Source organism: Elephantulus edwardii, unplaced genomic scaffold (genome assembly GCF_000299155.1).
Source record: "Elephantulus edwardii isolate Elephantulus edwardi_28Jun2011 unplaced genomic scaffold, EleEdw1.0 scaffold00038, whole genome shotgun sequence".
Taxonomy (NCBI): domain Eukaryota; kingdom Metazoa; phylum Chordata; class Mammalia; order Macroscelidea; family Macroscelididae; genus Elephantulus; species Elephantulus edwardii.
Window position 1 is genome coordinate 11,171,016 of NW_006399788.1, and position 22,407 is coordinate 11,193,422.

The window sequence follows — 22,407 nt, forward strand, 5'->3', positions numbered from 1 at the left end:
AAGAGCAGTAGGTGCACTAAAGTCCCTCGTGTTCTTTCCAGCAAAGATCAAGCAACAGACCAGAAATGGAACATAGAGTTCCATTCTGAAAAGCCCCAGTTAAGAAAAAAGGTTGCATGGAATACAGGAGATGGTCAGAACGAGCTAAGGGAAATTTTTTTATAGCTGTTTTCTTCATCAACTCTGCCTGCAACAAAACCAAGCCACTGTGAATCTGGACTTTTGAGTCAGTTGTTTATTCATTAAGCTGCTTTGTATGTTGCTGACTCTGATGTCCTTGAGCACAACTATTTTAGAATTTGAAACATCTGCCTGTGTGATCCATTACATTTCCAGGATTTTGCAATCTGCAGCCTCTTCACCTCCACAGTTTTGACTGAATCTCTGAACAGCTCTGTAGATAGGCAGTGGGCAAGGATTCAAAGCACACACTGAGAGGCACAGAATTCACTGCTAGTTGAAGAGACAACAGTGGCAGCAGTGGAACGGAATCTCCTAATTCCCATATCCCTAAGCTTCAGCCTTGCCTCCCTCCTTTCAAGTAAATGTCTTCTCTAAGTGATTCACCAGATGGGGTGTTCCTCCTTTACTTTATAAGGAGACATTAGCTGTCTTTACTCACTGAATATTCTTTCCTTGGAGAACAGTAGCAGTGATGGTTATGTGGTGCTGAGTCGATAATGACTCATAACAACCCTATGAACAACAGATCTGAACCTTGCCCTACCCTGAGGCATCCTCATGATTTCTGATGTCACTGCCTCTTCTCATCTTGTTAAAGGACTTCCTCTCTTTCCCTAACCTTTCCCAGCATGATGCCATTTTCCAAGGAACAGTTGTTAGTTGTTATCAAGTTGGGTCTCACTCAATGCAACTCGATATATAATAGAACAAAATATTGCCCAACTTGGAACCAGCTTGAGTCCACTAGTGGGGTCACAGTGTATTCTGAATGCTTTCTAACCTAGACAGCTCATCTTCTGGTCCATGTTGGAAAGCATTTGTTGTGAATGATTAGGAGTTCATTGGCTACTTACATCATCAACTCCTTCTTCTAGTCTGTCCTAGTCTGGAAACCTCCCTGAAACCTGCTCACTGGTATATGAAATCCCACGGGAATAGCTTCCAGCATCACAACAGCATGGAAATCACATTAGTAGACAAACTAACAGATGAGTGATGATCTAGAGAGCTACCATTTCCCTATTTTAAATTCCCTCATCCAACAGTCATCTCCATGCATGTTCTAACACCACTGTCATTGAGGTACGAACTTAGAGCCTCCAGAGCACAATTAAAATCTCTCTCTTCTCTCTCACATGCTATATCTTACATAAAGAGACATGTGTATGGAAAATTAGAGACCACAAGGCAACCCAATGTTTACCCAATATATAATTGCTTATTTCTGCCATTAAGCTCTCCAGCCATTCCTGGTTTTATCCTTCTTCCTAAAGCCAGGAATTCTCGTTTTCCCTAAGTTTAGCCTGAATAGATTCTCCTAACTCAGTTCCATCATTGTACTTATTCAAGTGCATTAAAAGAGGGATGAAAACTTGAACATTTTTTAACACTTAGCTAAGCAAACAATTTTCAATATCTGATAAATATGTGACAAATCATTTTGTCTAAATGCAGGCAGATATTTTTTAAGATATGTCTGCAGGGACACACTTGGCCTGACACCAACCATCTAAATTTATGCAGATTCTGAAGCACCAGCAGAAAAGGCCTCAGTGTTTGGAAAATGGCCACAATTTTCAGATGGTCACTAGTGGAAGTCAGTATGCTCATTGAACATCTTCACTGTCTGAACTCGACAGATCTAAGCAGGCCCCTGGGCCTAGATTAACCAGAATCTCAGGGACTCTTAATTAGCCACCTTACCAAGCATTTTTTAAAAAACATATTCAGTTATCTTTATTCTATTTAGTCCAAAGGCTTGGCATAGGCCCAGCTTCATTGCCTCTGCTCCTGGAAGTACTTACTTCTCAGTGATAGCCAAAGGCAAGAGAGTGAAGTCAATAAAGGAGCTGCTACTTCCAGTTCTGCTCTTCATTGAATCCATAACCCCTTCCTGTTCTTCGGTGCACCACAATTTGCTTCTAGTCAGTGAGAAAATGCCAGCCATTTCTTCTACAGCATACATTTATATGGGAGTTCTCAATCTAAAAAGGGATGGGGTCTGGAAAAGGAGCCCTACTGCTGTAGAGAGCTCTGGTGGCCTAGTGCTAGAAACTGCGCTGCAATTCGAAAGGCACACAGTTCTAATCTCTCAGCTGCTCCACTGGAGAAGGATGGGCAATGTCCTCCCATACAATTGATGCCTCTGAAAATGAGCTACGGGTCAGTTCCAACTTGACAGCACATAACAACAAAATCACTGGATCGTGGTTAAAGAACTCAGCTTGTAACTTAAAGATCAGCAGTTTGAACCCATCTGTCACGCTGCAAGGCGAGCAGGAGGAAGTGAGCGCTCTGTAAAGATTCACAGTCTTGGAAACGTGGCAGGGCTTCTCTATCCCACGGTGTCACTGAGAGTTGGAATCAACTCAATGGCAGTAGATCTTATAAAAAAGCAAACAACCAAACACAGTTTTGTCATTTGACTCATGGCAACCCATGTGTTTCAGAGAAGAATTATGGTCTGTAGGATTTGGTTTGGCTTTGTTTTAGATTCCTATTGTTGTCATAAAAAGATGTTGATTGCCTTCGAATCGAGCACAACTCATAGCGACCCTATGAGCAAAAGGCCTGAAGCCCCTCTACAACTATTGACACTTATCAAAGTTCATGGAGTTTCTGGAGGCATGTTATGTAGAATATAGACATGATACAGTTATATAATACATTTTCCAATTCAGCATTTTTCAGGTGTACAATTTCATGATGTTATTGGTATTGTTATGCCCTGTCAAGGGGGAACAGACTCAGAGCTGACATTCTAGAAGGAGTTTGGAGAGTGTGAATCACACAAGAAGATATTACTCATTTCCCCCTCAAAACAGCTGATGAATTGAAACCATGTGTCTTTGGGTGGGTAGCTCACAACTCCTTATCCACTAGGCCACCAGAGTGCCTGCAGTGTAAGTGATATTAGCCAAAAACTTAAACCCACTGCTGTACAGTCAATACTGACTCAGTAATCCTATAGAAAACAGCAGAACTGCCCCAGAGGGTTTCCAAGATTGAATCATAATTGAAGCTGACTGCCACATCTTCAGGACAACTGGAAGATTTGATCTACCAACGATAATAAACTGTGGCTGACTCTGAGAAGAATGGGAATCCCAGAACATTTAATCGTGCTAATACGAAACCTATACTTGGACCAAGAGGCAGTAGTCAGAACAGAGCAGGGTAACACTGCATGGTTCAAAATTAGGAAGGGTGTACGCCAGGGATGCATCCTGTCTCCATACCTTTTCAACATGTATGCAGAGCAGATTATTTGAGAGGCTGGGCTCTATGAGGAGAAGGGTGGCGTTAGGATTGGTGGACAATCTATCAACAATCTGCGTTATGCAGATGACACAACCTTGCTCGCTGAAACTGAGGAGGACCTCATGCACTTACTGCAGAGGGTCAAGGACTGCAGCCTTCAGTATGGACTGAGGCGCAATGTCAAGAAGACAAATATTCTCACCACTGGACCAATCGGTAGCATCAGGATGGATGGCGAAGAGATTGAGATTGTTCACAGCTTCAGTTTGCTCTGCTCCATGGTCAACACTCTTGGCACCAGCAGCCAGGAAATAAAAAAACGTATTGCGATGGGAAAGTCTGCTGTTAGGGACCTCTCTAAAGTACTCAAGAGCAACGGTGTCTCTCTGGAGACTAAGGTGCGCCTGATACAGGCCATGGTCTTTGCAATCACTTGTTATGCATCAGAGAGTTGGACAATGACTAGGGAGGATAGAAGGAGAATTGACGCCTTTGAGCTGTGGTGCTGGAGAACAGTATTGAATGTTCCATGGACTGCCAAGAAAACAAACAAATCCATCCTAGAGAGGATTAAACCAGGCTACTCCTTGGAGGCAAGGATTCTGGGGCTTCGTCTGACATACTTTGGACATGTTGTAAGGAGGGACCGGTCCTTGTAGAGGGACATCATGCTTGGTAGGGTAGAGGGACAGTGCAGGAGGGGAAGACCCTCTACAAGGTGGATTGATTCAGTGACTGGGGTAATCGGGATGGGTGTGTCAGAGGCAGTGCGATTGGCACAGGATAGAGCAGGGTTTAGGGCTGTTGTACATAGGGTCTCTATGAGTAGCAAGAGACTCGATGGCACATAACAACAACAACAACTGTGACCACAGTGCTGCAAGGGCTCCCCTCTAGTTGTCATTGTTGTTATTGTTTGTCGTGGAGTCAGAACTGACCCAAAGCTGACCTTCCAGCAGGTTTTGGAAGCAACAAATCTCATAAGAGGAGACTGCCTCCTAATTATGTTACATAATTGTTGGCAAATTCTTTGTCAACATAAAAAGATGCTCAACGCTTCCTAAACTATCATACCTCCCCACCCACAACTCTCCTGCATCTAACATACAGCCACACAGCCCATTTGATCTCCCGGTCTTCAAAATAACTCCCACTCGAAGCAACTCCCCATTGAGTTTCAGACACAGTAAATCTTTATAGAAGGAGACCACCTAGCTGTCTTCCAAGAACCTACCAGTGGACATGAATCATCAACTCTTCAGTTGGAAGCCCAGTACAATACATGCTACTCAACCAGAATTCCTTCTGCCCCCAGTAACTACTAATAAACTTTTCTCTGTACCTTGCATGGTTTTCAATGGATCATTTTTTCAGAAGTAAATTGCCAGGTCTCTCTTTGGAGATGCCTCTGGGTAGACTCAAACCTTTCTGTGTAGCAAATCCTTTCATGGTGTGTACCATGCAGATTTCAATGCCTAATGGCAACATATTGCAGGGTAAAACTGTCCCATATCATTTCCTTGACAGAAATTTTCATGGATACAAATTGTCCAGTCTTTTCTGCAAAGTTTCTGGGTGAGTTTGAATGGCCAGCCTTTCATGTCACAGTTGAGTGCACCATCGTTGCACCACCAGGGCTAGGAGTGGAGTTGGCCATTTTGGCACAAAGAAAGTCACTCCTCTACTTTCAGACGAGGCTGATGCCTCTAAGCCCAAGAATACTGATGCCTCTGAGCCTAAGAATACAGATGCAGGCCATGTTATCCTTCTCCCACAGAGTGACTGGTGGGTTAGAATCACAATCTTCTGGTTAACGGCCTAATTCTTTATGATAAACAAAGAAAGGCATGTGAACCAACACAGTACTCAGCATCATTACGCATTAGGTACGTGCACATTGAACCCACACGCGATAAACTATATTGTTACATGCACATGCTGTCAAGTCATCTGTGACTCTTAGAGACCCAGTGTATTATATCTCTGAACGTTTTCCTATCCTGAGCCATTTTCTTCTGTTGTACGTTGGGTTGCTGTGAGTGGGAGCACGACCAGAAGAAAATGCTCTGAAGGGAGTATGACCAGTATGCTCCCGTAGATTAAGATTATGAAACATGGCCCCACTTACTTTGGGTATACTTTCAGGAGGAATCAGTCCTTGGAGAGAAATATCATACTAGAAAAGGTAGAGGGGAAACTCTTAACAGGATGGCTCGACACAGTGATTACCACCATGGGTTTGAGCACAACAGAGATCAGGAGAATAGTGCAGGAGAGGGCTCAGTTCACATCTGCTGTTCATAGGGTCACTGTGAACTTTAGTGAACTCAACAACATCTAACAATGAACTGGAGATGACTCATTGGCATCTAATAGCAGCAATTATGTCAAAAGGAAAAAAAGTAACCAGCATTTATGATGTACCTACTAGTTATCTTTTTTATTTGTTTAAGTCAAGGTCAACAGAAAAGAGATGGCTTTGCTCAGTGGCTGCAGCAGGAAGCTTAGCATCACAGGGCTTGTGAAGATGGCACAGGATTAGATAGGGCTTCCTTCTGCTGTGCACGTGATCTCAATGAGCAGAACGTTCTCAAGGACACTTAACAGAGCATGCCAAACAGGAGGAGGAGAGGTGCGATAGGAAAGCAAGCATCTTGACTGCTAGCTGAAAGGTCAGTGATTCAAACCCACTAGCGATTCTATGAGAAAAAGATCACTGCCTAGGAAACCCTGTAGGACTCATTCGACTCAGTCCTGTGGGAGCTGCAATGAGTCTGAATCAACCTCACAGAAAACACCAAGCATTGTCCTAGGACACAGAGCATAATAGTTAATTCAATGGAAAATGTACCTGCACCTAGAGGAGTTTACATTCTAGAATGAAGCTATAGATTAAGTCCATGGATACAATATAAACTAAGGATGACAGAAGAATCAATACTTTTCAGTTGTGATGCTGGAAAAGAGTTTTGACTGCTAAGAGAACAGGTCCGTACTGGAGAGGGTGAAAACAGGCTGCTTCTTGGATGCAAGGCATTTGAAGTTCCATCTGACACACTTTGGGCTTGTTGCAAGGAGGGATCAGTCCTTGGAGAGGGACATCATGCTTGGAAGGGTGGAGGGACAGCATGAGAGAGGAAGACCCTGGATGAGATGGATTCATTCAGTGACTGAGGTAATAATAAGGGTAAGTGTGTCAGAGACAATGAGATTGGCTCAGGATAGAGCAGGGTTCAGAGCTGTTGTACATAGGTCGCTACGAGTCAGAGGCGACTCAACAGCACATAACAACACAACAGCGTGTGTGTGTGTGTGTGTGTGTGTGTGTGTGTGTACATTTGGATTGTGATCTTTTTAATCAGCAAGAACGAATTGGTTTATTGTCAGTAAAAACAAATTTAAAAATAAGGAGACGACTTGCATTGGGAAAGTCAATACTCTTGAGAGTACTGGACGTCAGGCTGGAGACTAAAGTGCACCTGATCCAGGCTCTGGTCTTTGCAATTACGTGCTATGAATCGGAGAGTTGGACAGTGAAAAGGGATGATAGAAAGAGAATTGATGTCTTTGAGCTTTGGTGCTGGAGAAGAGTGTTGAATATACCATGGACTGCTAGGAGAACAAACAGGTTTGTCCTGGAGAGGGTGAAGCCAGAGTGTTCCCTGGAGTCAAGGATTCTGAAGCTTCGTCTGACATACTTTGGGCATGTTGCAAGGAAGGACTGATCCTTGGAGAGGGACATCATGTTTGGGAGAGTGGAGGGACGGAGCAGGAGAGGAAGACCCTCGATGAGATGGATCGATTCTGTGAGTGGAGTGGTGGAAATGAATGTGTTTGAGACAGCGAAGTTGGCACAGGATAGAATAGCATTTAGGGCTCTTGTACATAGGGTTGCTATGAGTCGCAAATGACTCGATAGCACATAACAACAACAACAGTACCAACAGTGTTTAAAATTAGAATATAGTGGAGCTCTGGTGGCCTAGTGGCAAGAAGCTGCACTGCAATCCCAGAGGCGCATGGTTCAAATCCACCAGACGCTCTGCCAGGAAAGGAGGGACAATCTCCTCCTGCACCAGTCAGATCAGATTTGACGGTACACACACACACACACACACACACACACACAAATTAGAATATAAAAAGAGGCCAGAAAAAAAGTGTTTTCAGCCTAGAAGATATTAAAGTGGAATCTGGTTTGAGAATGAAATGTAACTTATTATTTTTTTTGTGGTCATAGCATTTTCTATAATGAGCATAAATTTCCATTAATAATAATTTTAAAAATCTATAATCAACCAAGTCTTGCTTGCAGGCACATTGGATCTAGCAGTTTTCCACCAGAGAGTTGCCGTGTGCTTCCCAAGATTTTCCAGTGAGGGAGTTTTGACAGCTGTGTAACACCTGGAGCAGCTGCATACAAGTTGAGTGAATCTGTGCAAGGCAATTACACAGCAAGAAGCAGAAAGCTGTATTAAGAAAGAAAGAAGGACAAAGGGGGAGGGAGAAAACCCATTTTAATTGGTCTCATGAAATGGTCTCTGTAGGGATTATTTACTAAATCAGGATTTGTCATTGAACATTCAGTTAAAAACATCAAGTCACAGTCAGGAGATTATAGGAACTTCAGTGGAATGCTTGTCCAGTTTATGAGGTCATGGTCTTGCCTCTATCACTGGCTTACAGAATATCCTTGAGCAAATTCGCACAATGTAAGGGCTTGTTTTCAAAATGAGAATAATAATCTCTAATGAGAGGTCTTTGCAGTTTTCAATTTTGGCAGTTGTGGCTCTATATTCTCATTTCAAAAGAATCCACAATGGAATGTGTGCCCAGCTCCTTAATGGATTCTAGTTTATGTCTCCTTAAAGTTAGTCCTTCAAGTGTCGTACCACTGGTTACAAAACTCTACGCATTAGACAAGAGAGCTCTGGTGGCCTAGCGGCAAGAACCTGCACTGCAATCCCAAAAGCACACTGTTCAAATCCACCAGCTGCTCCTCCTGTGGATTTACTGCCTCTGAAAACCCACTGGAGGGTCAGCTATGGGTCAGCTCCAACTCGATGGCACACAATGACACTGTGAATTGTTGTGGTTAGGTGCTGTCGAGTAGAGTATGACTCATAACTATTCTCTGAGCAGCAGATCTGAATCCTATCCTGCCCTGTGCCGTGCTCACCATCTCTGATATACTTGAGCCCGTTGCTGCTGTAACTCTGTCAATCCTCAGTGAAGATTTTTCTCTCTTTCACTGATTCTCTACCCTTCCAGGCATGATATCCTTTTCCAAGGAATAGTATCTCCTAGTCATACAAACAAGGTATGAGTAACAAAGCTTTGTCATCCAGCGCTCAAGTGCATGTTGTTGTTGTTGTTGACTGCCTTCGAGTCGAGATTGACTCATAGCCACTCTATGAGCAAAAGACCTAACGCCTTTCCATCGCTATCGTCATTTCTCCAAGTTCATAGAATTTCCTGAGATATGTGGTTTAGGAAGTGGATGCCACTCCTGCTTTCCAACCTGTTTTACAATGGGAAGCTCCACCAAACACTGTCCACAACGGGAAACCATTCTGGTCTTTGATATCCCTATGGCACAAGGTTCAGCATCACAGCAAACACAGGTTACCTCATGCAGCACATATGATAAAGAGTGATGTGTGAAGTGGAAGATTGTTCCTTCAGATATAACAACACTAGTCTCATTTAGCAGTGGTTAAGTGTTGTTCTGTCGAATATGACTCAGAGTAAGCTTTACACAAAAGATCTGAAATCTGTTCTGTAATTAACATCATTTCTGTACATTTATAAGAGAGTCTGTAGAGATTCCAGAGGCATCTAGTTTAGGAAGTGGATGCCACTACTTCTTCCCAACATGAATCAATCTGGAAGCTCATCCAACCATTATACATAATGGGTAGCAATTAGGGTATTTGACACGACTATGGAACAGTGTTCAGCATCACAACAACTTAAAGTTGTTCAGACAGCAAATAGAAAAATGATTGCTGCATCTTTAAAAGAATATTCTTCTAAAATTAATAGAATAGGACCCTACAGGATTTTAGAGCCACACCCTTGGGCAGGCCTCCACCTTTGCCCCCAGTCTAAGGCTCAAGGCCATCCACTTTGGAAGGAGAAAAAGAACAGTAATACACAACAAAAAGGACCCCAGAAACTTCCCTTGCCTGACTGCCACCAAGACAAGACCTCCACCAAGACGTCAGTCAGCCAGCCAATACCAGAGTGTCATGGGTTCCAGAACAGTCACTGGGTCACCTGGTTAGTTACACTTGGAGTACTTAGAGGTACTCTTCAACAGCTAATTAGAGAATTGTAAGTATTAGGCCACACAGAGATATCTCAGAAGAAAGGCCTGGCAATCTACTTCTTAAAAATTAGCCTTTGTGTTTCCTCAAAAAGCTGATCATAGAAATTTCATATGAGGCAGCTTGGAATATACCCCGAGAAAATGAGAACTGAGGCACAAAGACTTGTTCACCAATGTTCATCGCAGTTTTATTCACCGTCACAAGAACATGGGAAAAGCCCAGATGTCCAACCACAATCAAATGGATTGAGAAATTATGGTAAATTCATACAATGGAATACCACACAGCATGCAGGGGCAATGATTTTGTAATTCACTACTTAAATTGAGAAGGACTTGAGAACATTATGCTGAGTGAACTTAGTACCATATGGACAAATATTATATAAGACCATCAGTGTAGAAATAGAAAGAAACTAGGAAAGCATGTCTGAGGATCTGAGGGGGAAAGGGTAGGAGCAGAGGGATGAGGATGGGCAGGGGGTAATCACAGCCTTACACACTGTGATGGGTAGAGTGAGGGATGGGTAAAGGAAATGGGAAATATTCAGTGTGAAAAACAATGTAAACAAACTTTGTAAGTAAACAAGGATAAATTTTTAAAAAAGGATAGGAAGCTTGCGAGGAGGCGGTAAGCCTATGTTAATTGAGAGAAACAGAAGAGTGAGAATGTACAGGTGAAAGACCCAGGACTCTGAATTGTACATGTAAAAATTGTTGAATTGCGGGGGGAGTGGCGGGAAATTAGCCTTTGTATAACATAATCCACAAAGATAATGGTCTTCATCCTACTCAAGTGGCTTACTAGCAATTTACTCAGATTAGCTGATTAGTATTTCAAAGTCAGCAAACTGTATTCATATCCCTACAGCAAAGGCCTTAAATGGTCTACTCTCACCATTGTCTCTTAACCCTCTCACTTCCTTCCTTTTGCCCACTGTTACAATGATACTGGCCTGGCCAACCCTTGATTATAGATAGGTATGTTCTCATCGTAACATCTTTGCCCATATTACAATGCCAAATGCCTCTTTCTCAGGTATACACATAGTTTGTCCCCCCACTTCTTCAAGGTCTTTAACTCAAGTGTCACTTTCTCAAGGAAGGCTGTCCTGGCTCATTCGCTCTCTAACACACACATTTTAAATCTCTATAAAATATACGATAGCCATTTACTGACTTTACTTATTTTTCTATCTCCTCTGTTAGAGATTTTTGCTTGGCAATTTTTGTTTATCCAGAAACTATATTAGTATATTAATCATTCAATAAATATTTGTTGTACGAAAGAATTAAAGGTAAACAAAGAGAAATTGCCAACACACATATTATTGCCTGTGTGCAAATGCACTTCTGATTCCAAATGAATCACAGCACGAAATCCAGAATGGCACCTTCTTGGCAGCATTCTCTTCACAGTTAGCGCACGTTCTCATGTGTGTTTGGAAAGGAGAAGCTTCTGGAAAATCTCTAGCTCAGACATTTCACACATCTAGAATGTTTGTGACAAAACTGAGAAGCTTCCAAAGGTAAGGTGAACATGACAAGAGTCATGGTTCAAAAGTTACTAAAGCCAGTACCAAGTAACTATGTAGTAAAAAATGGACAAATTGTGCATAAAAAACTAAAAGACAGTAAATATTATTTGATTAAACTCATTGAAATGTCAAAGAGTTTTTAATTATCCTTGAGTTATTAATGATTCAAAAAATGAACGTCAAACAAGGTGTATTAAGTTCATCGGGCTTCCTTAACAAATCACCACAAGTGGGTGGCTTAAAATAATAGGAATGTGTTTCACAGTTCTGGAGGCTAGACATCTGAAACCAAGATCCTAGGCCATGCTCCTTCTGAATTCTTCAGGGAAGGATTTTTTCTTGTTTCTTTCAAATTCTGGCAGCACCAGATTTTCCTCGATTTGTGGCAGCATAAAAAATTCTGTTTCTGTATCATTCTTCACATTACTTTCTTCCCTCTGTATCTGTGTTTCTTCTCTTCTTATAAAGACACTGTTCTTGTTAGGTGCTGTCAAGTTAAATATGACTCGTAGAAATCCTAACAACGATATGTGAACCATGCCCTATCCTGTACCGTCCTCACCAGTTCTGAGTCCATTATTTGAGTCACTGTATCAATCCACTTTCCCTGAGGGTCTTCCTCTCTTTCATTGATCCTTTACTTTTCCAAGTATGATGTCCTTTTTGAAGAACTAGACCCTCCTAACAAGGTGTTCAAGATATGGGAAATGATTAGAACCCATCTTACTCCTGTATGCCTCATGCCGATAAATTGTGTCTGCAAAGACACTATTTCTAAGCAAGGTCACATTTACAGGAATTAGGACTTCAATATATCTTTTTAGGGGAAATAGTGTAACCCATAACACGAGGGTAACATCAAAACAAAATGAAATCGCAATTTAAAAAGAACATTTTATGAGACCATTATTATAAAATGTCAAGAAAATATTTACACAAAGAAAGAAACTATTTTTGATGGTTCTCAGGGATGGGTCAAGGAGAGAGAAAAATCACTACTTAGGTGGTGGTTGTTGTTGTTATTAAGTGCTGTTGAGTATCTTTTGACTCACAGTGACCTTATGTACAACAGCTCTGAACCTTGCTCTAGCCTGTGACAACCTCATCATTTCTGACACACTATGCCCATTACCCCAGTCACTGAGTCAATCCATCTCATCTAGGGTCTTCTACTTTTGTAATGCCCTCCACTCTCCCAAGCATGACATCCCTCTCCAAGGACTGGACCCTCCTTGAAACATGCCCAAAGTATTTCAGACAGAACTTCAAAATCCTTGCCTCCAGGACAAACCTGTTCATTCTTCTAGCAGTCCATGGTATATTCAATACTCTTCCCAGCACCACAGCTCAAAGGTGTCAATTCTCCTTCTATCATCTCTAGTCATTGTTCAGCTTTCTGATGCATAGCAAGTAATTGTGAAGATTATGGCCTGGATCAGGCTCAACTTAGTCTCCAGAATGACATCTTTGTTCTTCAGTACTCTGGAGAGGTCCCTGACAGAAGCCTTTCCCAGTGCAATTCATCTTTTCATTTCCTGGCTGCTGGTGCCAGGAGTGTTGACTGTGGAGCCAAGCAAGCTGAAGCTGTTAACAATCTCAGTCTCCTCAGTGTCTATCATGATGCTGCCAATCAGCCTAGTGATGAGAATCTTTGTTTTCTGGATGTTGAGCTTCAATCCATATTGAAGGCTGAAGTCCTTGACCTTCTGCAGTAAATGCAGCAGATCCTCCTCAGTTTTGGCAAGTAAGGTTGTGTCATCTGCATAACAAAGTGCAAGTTGTTGAGTCTTCCTCCAACTCTAATGCCACATTCCTTCTCATAGAGTCCAACCTCCTGCATGATCTGTTCTGCATATGGATTGAAAAGGTATGGAGACAGAACAAGTATTAACTGGAATGGTGGGAAAGATCATATACAACAAGAAGGAGGTCAGCACAATATGATCAAGGCAAAGGTAGAACTGGAGATACACAAGAATAAAAATGCAACAATGGTAAATATTACATCCATGATAAATCTTGCTATAGGAGTAGTAACAATAACATGCATAAATGCATAAATGAATATGTACGTTTAATAAGTCCAGGGTGGCGTATGGAAATATACCCATGAGTATACAGACATTTATCAAAGGATATTCATTACTTCTTATTTACATGGGTTGAAAATATACTAAAAAGAATGTGAAACCTAGAACACTTAGTTGTGCTACTTATACATAGACCAAAAAGCAGTTATTCCAAGGGAACGTTTTATGGTCTAAAACCAGGAAAGGTGCGCATCAGAGTTGTATTCCTTATCCATATATATTCAATCTATATGCTGAGCAAATAATTTAAAAAGCTGTACTATATGAAAAAGAATGTCTCATCAAGACTGGAGGAAGACACAATTGCCTATGTTATGGATATGATACAACCCTGTTTGTAGAAACTGAAGAAGACTTGAAGCTTTTAATGAAGACGATCAAAGACCACAACCTTCGCTATAGATTACATCTCAACATCAAGAAAACAAAAATCTTCACCACTGGACTGAGCAACATTGTGATAGATGGAGAAAGGTTGAGGTTGCCAACAATTTTACTTAGATCCACAATCAGTATGTATAGTAACAGCCATCAAGAAATAAAAAGCTGAAAATAGAAATTTCATATGACCTAGCTATTCCACTACTTAGAATATACCCCTTAGAAAATGAGAACTGAGGCACAAATGGAGAATTGCACACCAATGTTCATAGCAGCGATATTCACCTTCACAAGAACACGGAAACAGCCCAAATGTCCAGGCACAAATGATGGATTAAAAATCACAGTACATTCATATAATGGAATACTACACAGCATGCAGAAGTCATGATTTTGTAAATTATTACCTAACTTAAGAGGACTGGAAAGCATTATGGTGAGTGAACTAACTCAGTCCCACAAGGATAAATAATGTATAAAGCCATTATTGTAGAATGAGTATAAGGATCCAAGGGGAGGTGAGGGTGGAACCAGAGGTATGAGGATGTGCAGGAAAAGGGGGAATTAATCATGGAGTTGTACAATTTGATAGGTGGAGGGGTGAGGGAAATTCGAAGAATCTGTTCTTGAAAACAATATATTCAAACTTTGTAAATAAACTAATAAAATAAAATTAAAACTTTTTAAAAAGAAATCAAAAGTCATGTTGCATTGGGAAAATCTGCTATTAAAAACTTCTCCAAAGTGCTAAAGAGCAACAATATCATTTTAAAGACATGGAAGTTATACAGGTGTTCAGGTCTTTCATTCATAGGGCCACTATGAGTCACCTACAATTTAATGGCACTGAACAACAGCAACATAGTGCTTAGTGGACAGAAAGTGATGCAACAAAGCTGAAGGTGGGTGAATTTAATCTGCAGCTCTCAGGCCTGGCCTTAACTGTTTGGGGTCAAACATTCTCCTAAGTGGTATAGCACTGGTCTGTCACTTGCTATACAGAGGTAACTCATGGTTGCTGTGATGCTAAACACTGTGACACTGATGTGTCAAGTGTGATAATGGTTACTCATGGTGGACAGTGTTTGGTGGAGCTTCCCAATTAAAACAAGCTTGGAAGCAGGAGTGACATCCACTTCCAAAATAGCTTGCCTCCGGAAACTCCATGAACTTGGAGAAATGATGAAATTTATACAAGTGTTAAGGTCTTTCGCTCATAGGGTCACAATGAGTCATCTACAACTCGACGGCACTTAACAACAACAATATGTATCTGTTCTAAGGCATGTTTTTTTAATTGCTTCCTAGACATTTGAAAGTTGGACAATGAACAAAGATGATAGAAGAAGAATTGATGTCTTTTAATTGTGGTTTTGGTGAAGAGTACTAAACATGCCCTGAATAACCAAAAAACAGTCTATCTTGGAAGACGTGCAAATAAGGTATTCCTTGGTTGATGAAACCTCATCTAACATACTTTGGGTATGTTGCCAAAAGGGACTAATCCTTGGGAAAAGATTTATGCTGGGGAAAATGGAGGGTCAGAGGGGGTGAAAATCCTTTCAACAACATTAATTGACATAGGGTTCAAGCATGGCGTAGATTAAGAGGATGGTTAAGGACAGGGCATGGTGCCAGTATGGTGTTCATAGGGTCAGTAAGAGTTGTAGTCATCTCAGTGACACAAAGCAACAACACAGAAGGCAAAGTTATGCATATTTCCTAGCCATAATCAAATACTTTTAGGACTGAGTAACTGAGCGTTATAGTTTTAGAACCACAGTCTCTGTTGACATCTAAGTCCATCTGCACAACACAGTCCTTGAAGAAAGTAATCTACATCCTACTCTGGTGAGTAGCAAGTGAGCAGCCACCTAAGATACAACCATTGGCCTCTCCCCATCTGGAGCCAAGAAGAGTTAAACAAATTGATAACTCAAGGAAATGGCTGGTACAAGGGACTAATGGAACAAACCACTTCTTCCTCTCGTCCGAGACCAGAACTAGAAGATATCCAGTCAGCATCATTGACTGAATGGCTAGCAGAATAGGAGAAAAATTAGGACAAAATTCTGAATTCTAAAAAAAGAAAATGGACTAACTTGTCTGAAAGAGACTGGTAGAACCTCCAAGACTACCAGCTTTAGACAGCCTTCAAACTTGGTGCTGAATCCATCCCTAAGGATCACCTTTCAGCTGGACAAAGACAGACCTATTAAATGAATAACAACACCTGTGAGGAATGTGCTCCTTAGCACACTGTACAGTATGAAAAGGGAAGCGTTTTCCAACAAAGTTTAAACATTGGAAAGATACCAGAAAGCTAGAAGAACAGAGAAGGAAAACCTACAGAGAATATGGGAAGAATGTAATACAAATAATGTCGTATTTTTCAAAATTATTGTTCCTGAGTGCTACGTGCTATTCCATTGTATGAATATACCACAATTTCTCAATCCATTAGTTGTTTTTGGGCATCTGGGCCATTTCCATGTTTTTGCAATGATGAATAATGCTGCTATGAACGTTGGTGTACAAATCTCCATTCCTCTTTCGGTTCTAATTTCCTTGGTGTATATTCTTAGTAGTGGAATAGCTGGGTCATACAGAGTTTCTATGTTCAGTTTTTTGAGGAAATGCCAAACTGCCTTCCGAGTGTTTGTACCATTTTACAATCTTACTAACAATGAATGAGAGTTCCCATCTCTCCACATCCTCCCCAACATTTATTGCTTGCTGCCCTGCTAAATTTGCCACTAATACTGGGGTGAGATAGTATCTCATTGTGATTTTGATTTGCATCTTTCTTATTACCAATGATTTTGAGCATTTCTTCATGACTTGGAAGAGAATGAAAAACATCATGCTGAGCGAACTAACTCAGTTTCAAACTAACAAATACTGTATAAGACCATTATTGTAAAAATAGAAGGATAATTAGTAAAACATGTATAAGGTTCCAAGGAGTCAAAGGTGGTAGCAAAAGGGTGAGAATGAGCGGGGGTGAAATCACAGGGTTGCACAAATTTGTGAGAGGAAGGGGGCAAAGGAAATAGAAAAGTTCTGGCGGGGACCTGAAAAGGCAGAGTAATAGTGGGCATAGCCCAATGGTGATTCATTTTAGGAAACATAATAGATGGGAATGTGAATGAAGAATAGTGTGAAACACAATATATATATGAACTTTGTAAGCAAACCAATATAAAATAAAAAAGCAAAGAAAGAATGCTAGTAGAATGAGAGTCTTTCAACTGATGAGATGAGACAATGTATGTATAAACTGTTAAGTGGAACACTAACTTTCTTAGTAACATTTCACCCAAGACACAATAAAATGTTCAGGAAAAAGTAACAACTTCTTACTCTAGAAATTCACAACAAATTACAAGAATTCATCATTTATCTTCATTTCAGAATAATCAAATAGTGTTATTTCTAAGGAAAACTACTTCTTTTCAGAGAACATTCAGATAATTGCTGTAGTGGTGATTGTTTTTGTTAAGTGTCCTGAATTCAGTTACGATTCAGAGTGACCCTATGCAAAACACAACAAAACCCTGCCTGACCCTGAACAGCCTCACTCTCTCGGCTTTGCGTAAACCATTGCTGGTGTCACTGTCAATTCATCTAGTTGAGAGTCTTTCTTTCTCTCACTGACCTTCCCCTTTTCCAAATATAACTAGTCCTTCTTGACCATTATGCCCAAAATTTGTAAGACGAAAACATAGTCCTCACCTCTAAGGAGTACTCTGCATTTCTTCCAAGAGAGATCTGTCTGTTCTTTTGGCAGTCCTTAGGATATTTCATATTCTTTGCCAATGCCACAACTCAAAGTCATCAATTATTCTTCTGTCTTCCTTATTCATTGTCCAATATTAACATGTAAATTAATTAATTGAAAATACCATGGAATGAGTCAAACACATCTTAGTCTTTAAACTGACGTTCTTCCTTGTGAGCACTTTCAAGAAGTTTTTGACAACAGATTTGCCTATTGCAACACGCCTTTTGATTTGTTGACTGCTTTTGTTGGGTTGGGTTTTTTTTTACTTTTTTTATTAATTTTAATGAACTTTTACAGAGACTTTGAATTTCCATTCATTTATTTTTGCACTTTTCTCCCTGCCCAACCTTTCCCCAACCCAGTTGACTCTTCTTTTTGAAAAGTAAAAGAAAAATTTTTTTCATTGTTATGCAATCCATTTTCCCAAGTCCACTGCACTATGCAGCCTGCGTTGTAGACTCCTGTCATGAGATTAATACCTAATCATATATTCCTTTTAAACTGTTCTCTCCCTCATCTGTTTCAATGCAGTGTACATAATTTATCCCATCTTTCTCAGTCTCCCCCAAACTCCGATGTCAGTCCTGTTTTACAACAGTGGCACTATGCAATATTTGTCCCTTTGTGACTGAGATACTTATTTGTTGACTGTTTCTATCATTGATGTTGATTATGGATCCAAGAAAAATTAAACCCTTGACAACTTCAATCTTTTCTCCGTTTATCATGTTTATGTTTATTAATCCAGTCATAAACTACTTCTTTTCTGCATGTGAAGATGTAATCCATACTAAAGACTTGTTAATTCTTTGAGCTTCATTAGTAAGTGCTTCAATTCCTCTTCATTTCCTGCAAGCAAAGTTGTGTCATGTACATAACATAGGCTGGGTATTAGTCTTCCTACAATCTTGATGCCTTACTCTTCATATAATCATGTTTCTTGGGTTCTTTTCACAGCCTTCAGACTGAATAGGAACAAGTGAATGACAGAATACCTTTACCACATGGTTATAAGTGACATGAAGAAGATAAAGAAAGAAGATAGATGTTAAGAAAAGAATTTATGGAGAAGTGATGATTTAGCTTATATCTAAATGATAGCAGGTAAATACCTAATGAAAAAGTGGGTAGTATAGGAATGTGGAGATGGGAAAGAGGAAAGCCAAAATCCTTGAGCTACAAAACAGCCAAGTTGGGTATGGAAGAATGTAATTAAAAGGTGAGAGAGACAGGGAGACTTGTAAAACATCAGAGTACTAAGTTGGGAACAAATTATGACGTTTGTTGTTGTTTTTGTTAGGTGCCCTTCAGTCAATTATAAGCAAGAGCCTGTGGTGAGGAAAGAAGAAGTTGAAGCTGCTCTGAAGGAATTGGTAATAAAACAAGGCCCCAGGAATTGAGGGTGTACCAAGTGACATATTTCAACAAACAGACACTGCCCTGGATTAGTTCATCAAATTGTGAATCTGGAGGACAACCACCTTGGCCAGCTGACTAGAAGAAAATCCATATTTGTTCCTATTCCAAAGAAAGGTGACCCTACGGAGTGAGGAAATTATCAAAGAATATCATTAAAATCACATGCAAGCAAGAGTCTGCTGAAAATTATCCAAAAATGTCTGGAATAGTAGTACATCAACAGAGAACTGCAGATGTGCAGGCTGGATTTAGAAGGGCCTGCGGTACTACGGATATTATGTTGTTGATTGCCATCAAGTTGAGCATGACTCATAGTGACCCTATGAACCAAAGCCCTGAAGTCTTTCTATAACTATCATCGTTTCTCAAAGTTCATAGAGTTTTCAGAGTTCCAGAGTTTCCATGTTGTTTAGAAAGTAAATGCCACTCCTACTTCCAGGAGTTTTGCAGGATATTATAGCTAATGTTAAATGGATCTTGGCTGAAAGCAGAGAACCAAAGAAATGTCTATCTGTGTTTCATTGACTATGCAAAGACATTTGACTGTGCGGGTCACAACCAACTGTGGCTGACTCTGAGAAGAATGGGAATCCCAGAACACTTGATTGTGCTAATGCGAAACCTATACATGGAACAAGAGGCAGTCATCAGAACAGAGCAAGGAGACACTACATGGTTTAAAATCAGGAAGGGTGTGTGCCAGGGATGCATCCTATCTCCATACCTTTTCTATCCTCATGTGAAACAGATCATCTGGGAGGCTGGGCTCTTTGAGGAGGAATGTGGCATCAGAATTAGAGAAAGACTCATTAACAACCTGTGTTATGCAGATGATACAACCTTGCTTGCCAAAACTAAAGAGGGCCTGAGGCATTTGCTGCAGAATGTCAAGGGCTAAATATGGATTGAATATGGATTGAATATTAAATATGGATTGAAGTTCAACATCAAGAATACAAAGATTCTCACCACTGGGTTGACTGGCAGCTTGATGATGGGTGGTGAAGAGATTGAGATTGTTAACAGCTTCCGTTTGCTTGGTTCCACAATCAACGCTCTTGGTACTAATGGTCAGGAAATCTAAAGACAAACTGCATTGGGAAAGTTTGCTATCAGCAACCTCTCAAGAGTACTGTAGAGCAACGATGTCAGTCTGGAGACTAAGGTGCACCTGATCCAAGCCATGGTCTTCAAAACTACTTGCTATTCATCAGAGAGCTGACCAATGAATATGGATGACAGAAGGAAAATTGAAGCCTTTAAGTTATGGTGCTGGAGAAGAGTATTTAACACAATACTCATGGACTGCCAAGAGACCAAACAGATCTATCCTGGAAAGGGTGAAACCAGGAGGCAAAGATTCTGAAGCCCTGTCTGACATACTTTGGGCATGTTGCAAGGAGGGACCAGTCCTTAGAGATAAACATCATTCTTGGGAAAATGGAGGGATAGTGCAAGAGAGGAAGACCTTGGATGAGATGGACTGACTCAGTGGCTAGGGTAGTAGGGATAGATGTGTCAAAGAAAATAAGATTGGCACAGGATAGACCAGAGTTCAAAACTATTGTGTACAGCATCACTATAAATCACAAACAACTTAACCGGACATAACAATAACCACTTTGTGAACAGATCTGAACCTTGTTCTATCTATCCTGTGCCATCCACATGACCTCTGTCACACTGAAGTCCATTGTTACAGTCACTCTGTCAGTCCATCTCATTGAAGGCCTTCCACTCTTGCTGACTCTCTACCTTCCCAGTATGATGTCTTGTCCCAAGAACATTTACTCTTTTTTCCAAAAACAACATGTCCAAAGTATGTGAAACAAAGTTTTGCCATCTGTCTCTCAAGAGCACACTGGTTGCACTTCCTGTAAGAGAGATTTGTTTGTCTTTTGTCAGTTCATGGTTAGGAGTTTAAATTTTATTCTATGATGACAGCCAGAGAAGAATTTAAAGCAGAGGAATGAATGACATAATCATACTTTATATATATACATTTTATGTATTGAGAGATGTAGAATCTACCTTTCTATGTTTATAAGTGAAAATTCTCTACTACAGTTTCACTTTATAATATTGTCCTTGAATAGTTTGGTGTCAAAATTATATTAGTATCATAAATCAGGTAAAAAGCAATCCATCATGAATGTTTTGTTTTCTAGAATATTTTGCCTAAGATTAAAATTATTGGCTTCTTGCATAATTTATACTCCTGGTAAAACTGTCAGATTACATTTCTGTTTCAATTTCTTTCATAGCTAATTCTTTCTGTGTTTCCTAATTGTTTAGATGAATTTGATAAATTATCTTTTTCTAAGACCATGGTTCTTTTTTAAGAGTTTCCATTTTATTTATAAAGCCTTATACTTGTAATCGTAAGGGACAAAAGGGAACTAGATTTTCCTCTGACCTACATAAGTGTTAATTGTTGGCAAAACCTACCAAAGATTTTCATCACACTGAACATCAGATAAAAAAACAATAGTGATCCCTGAAAGACAGAAAACAAACAAGATAAGCACTGTGTTTGTCCCGGTTTACTGGTGAGAGAGATTTCATGCCACAGCTCAGGAAAGAGGTTCCCAGGAGAAGTGCAGATGATTTTCAGAGCTGAGAAGAGCTGAGTCCAGGGCAGCCAAGGCTGATGGAAATTACAGACAGAAGCAAAGAGATCTGTTTCCCAACAAAGAATCCCAGAGGTCTACAGAAGACCCTTTAGCAGAGAACTGATCATCTTAAATGTGTGAGAAAACTACCCCAGGCCAGGTATGGAATTAGGAATGACCTAGTACAGTGATACAAGTTTGAAGTGTGTGGCTCACACAGGGCTGGAAGCTGGAAAAAGAGGCCGTTCCCACCAGCCAGTTTAAAAGAAAAAAAAGAAGACAACAACCCTCCTGATTCATGGGACATTAGGTATTTCACTCAGAATAGCTTGCCTCAATATTGGCAGATTAAACATTGCTTTAGGCCTGTCTAATAAATCTTAAAAGTAAAAAAGCCAAAGGAAGCAAATTACTTCCATCTAACTTGACTGCATCCCAGAATCAAGCTCAAGTATATTTACAGGAATGTAAATATAGCCAGCATTCAAAGTGTCTAGCTTCCAGTCAAAATTTACAAGATAGTCAAAGAAACAACAAAAATATAGCCCATAATGAAGAGAAAAAGCAATCAAGACTGAACCAGAAATGAAAAACTTGTTAGACAAGGACATAGAATAGTTTTTGAAATTTTTTTTTATTTTATACTGATTTACTTAAGAATACTTCTTTTTAAAAAAAGAAAAGAATAGTTCCTTTAATTGTATATGTTCACAAAGTCAGAAAAAGAATGATCACATTAAATAGAAAAGAAAGAGATTATAATTAATGAAGTCAGAAGCTGGTCCAGGGAAACATACATAGTTTATTT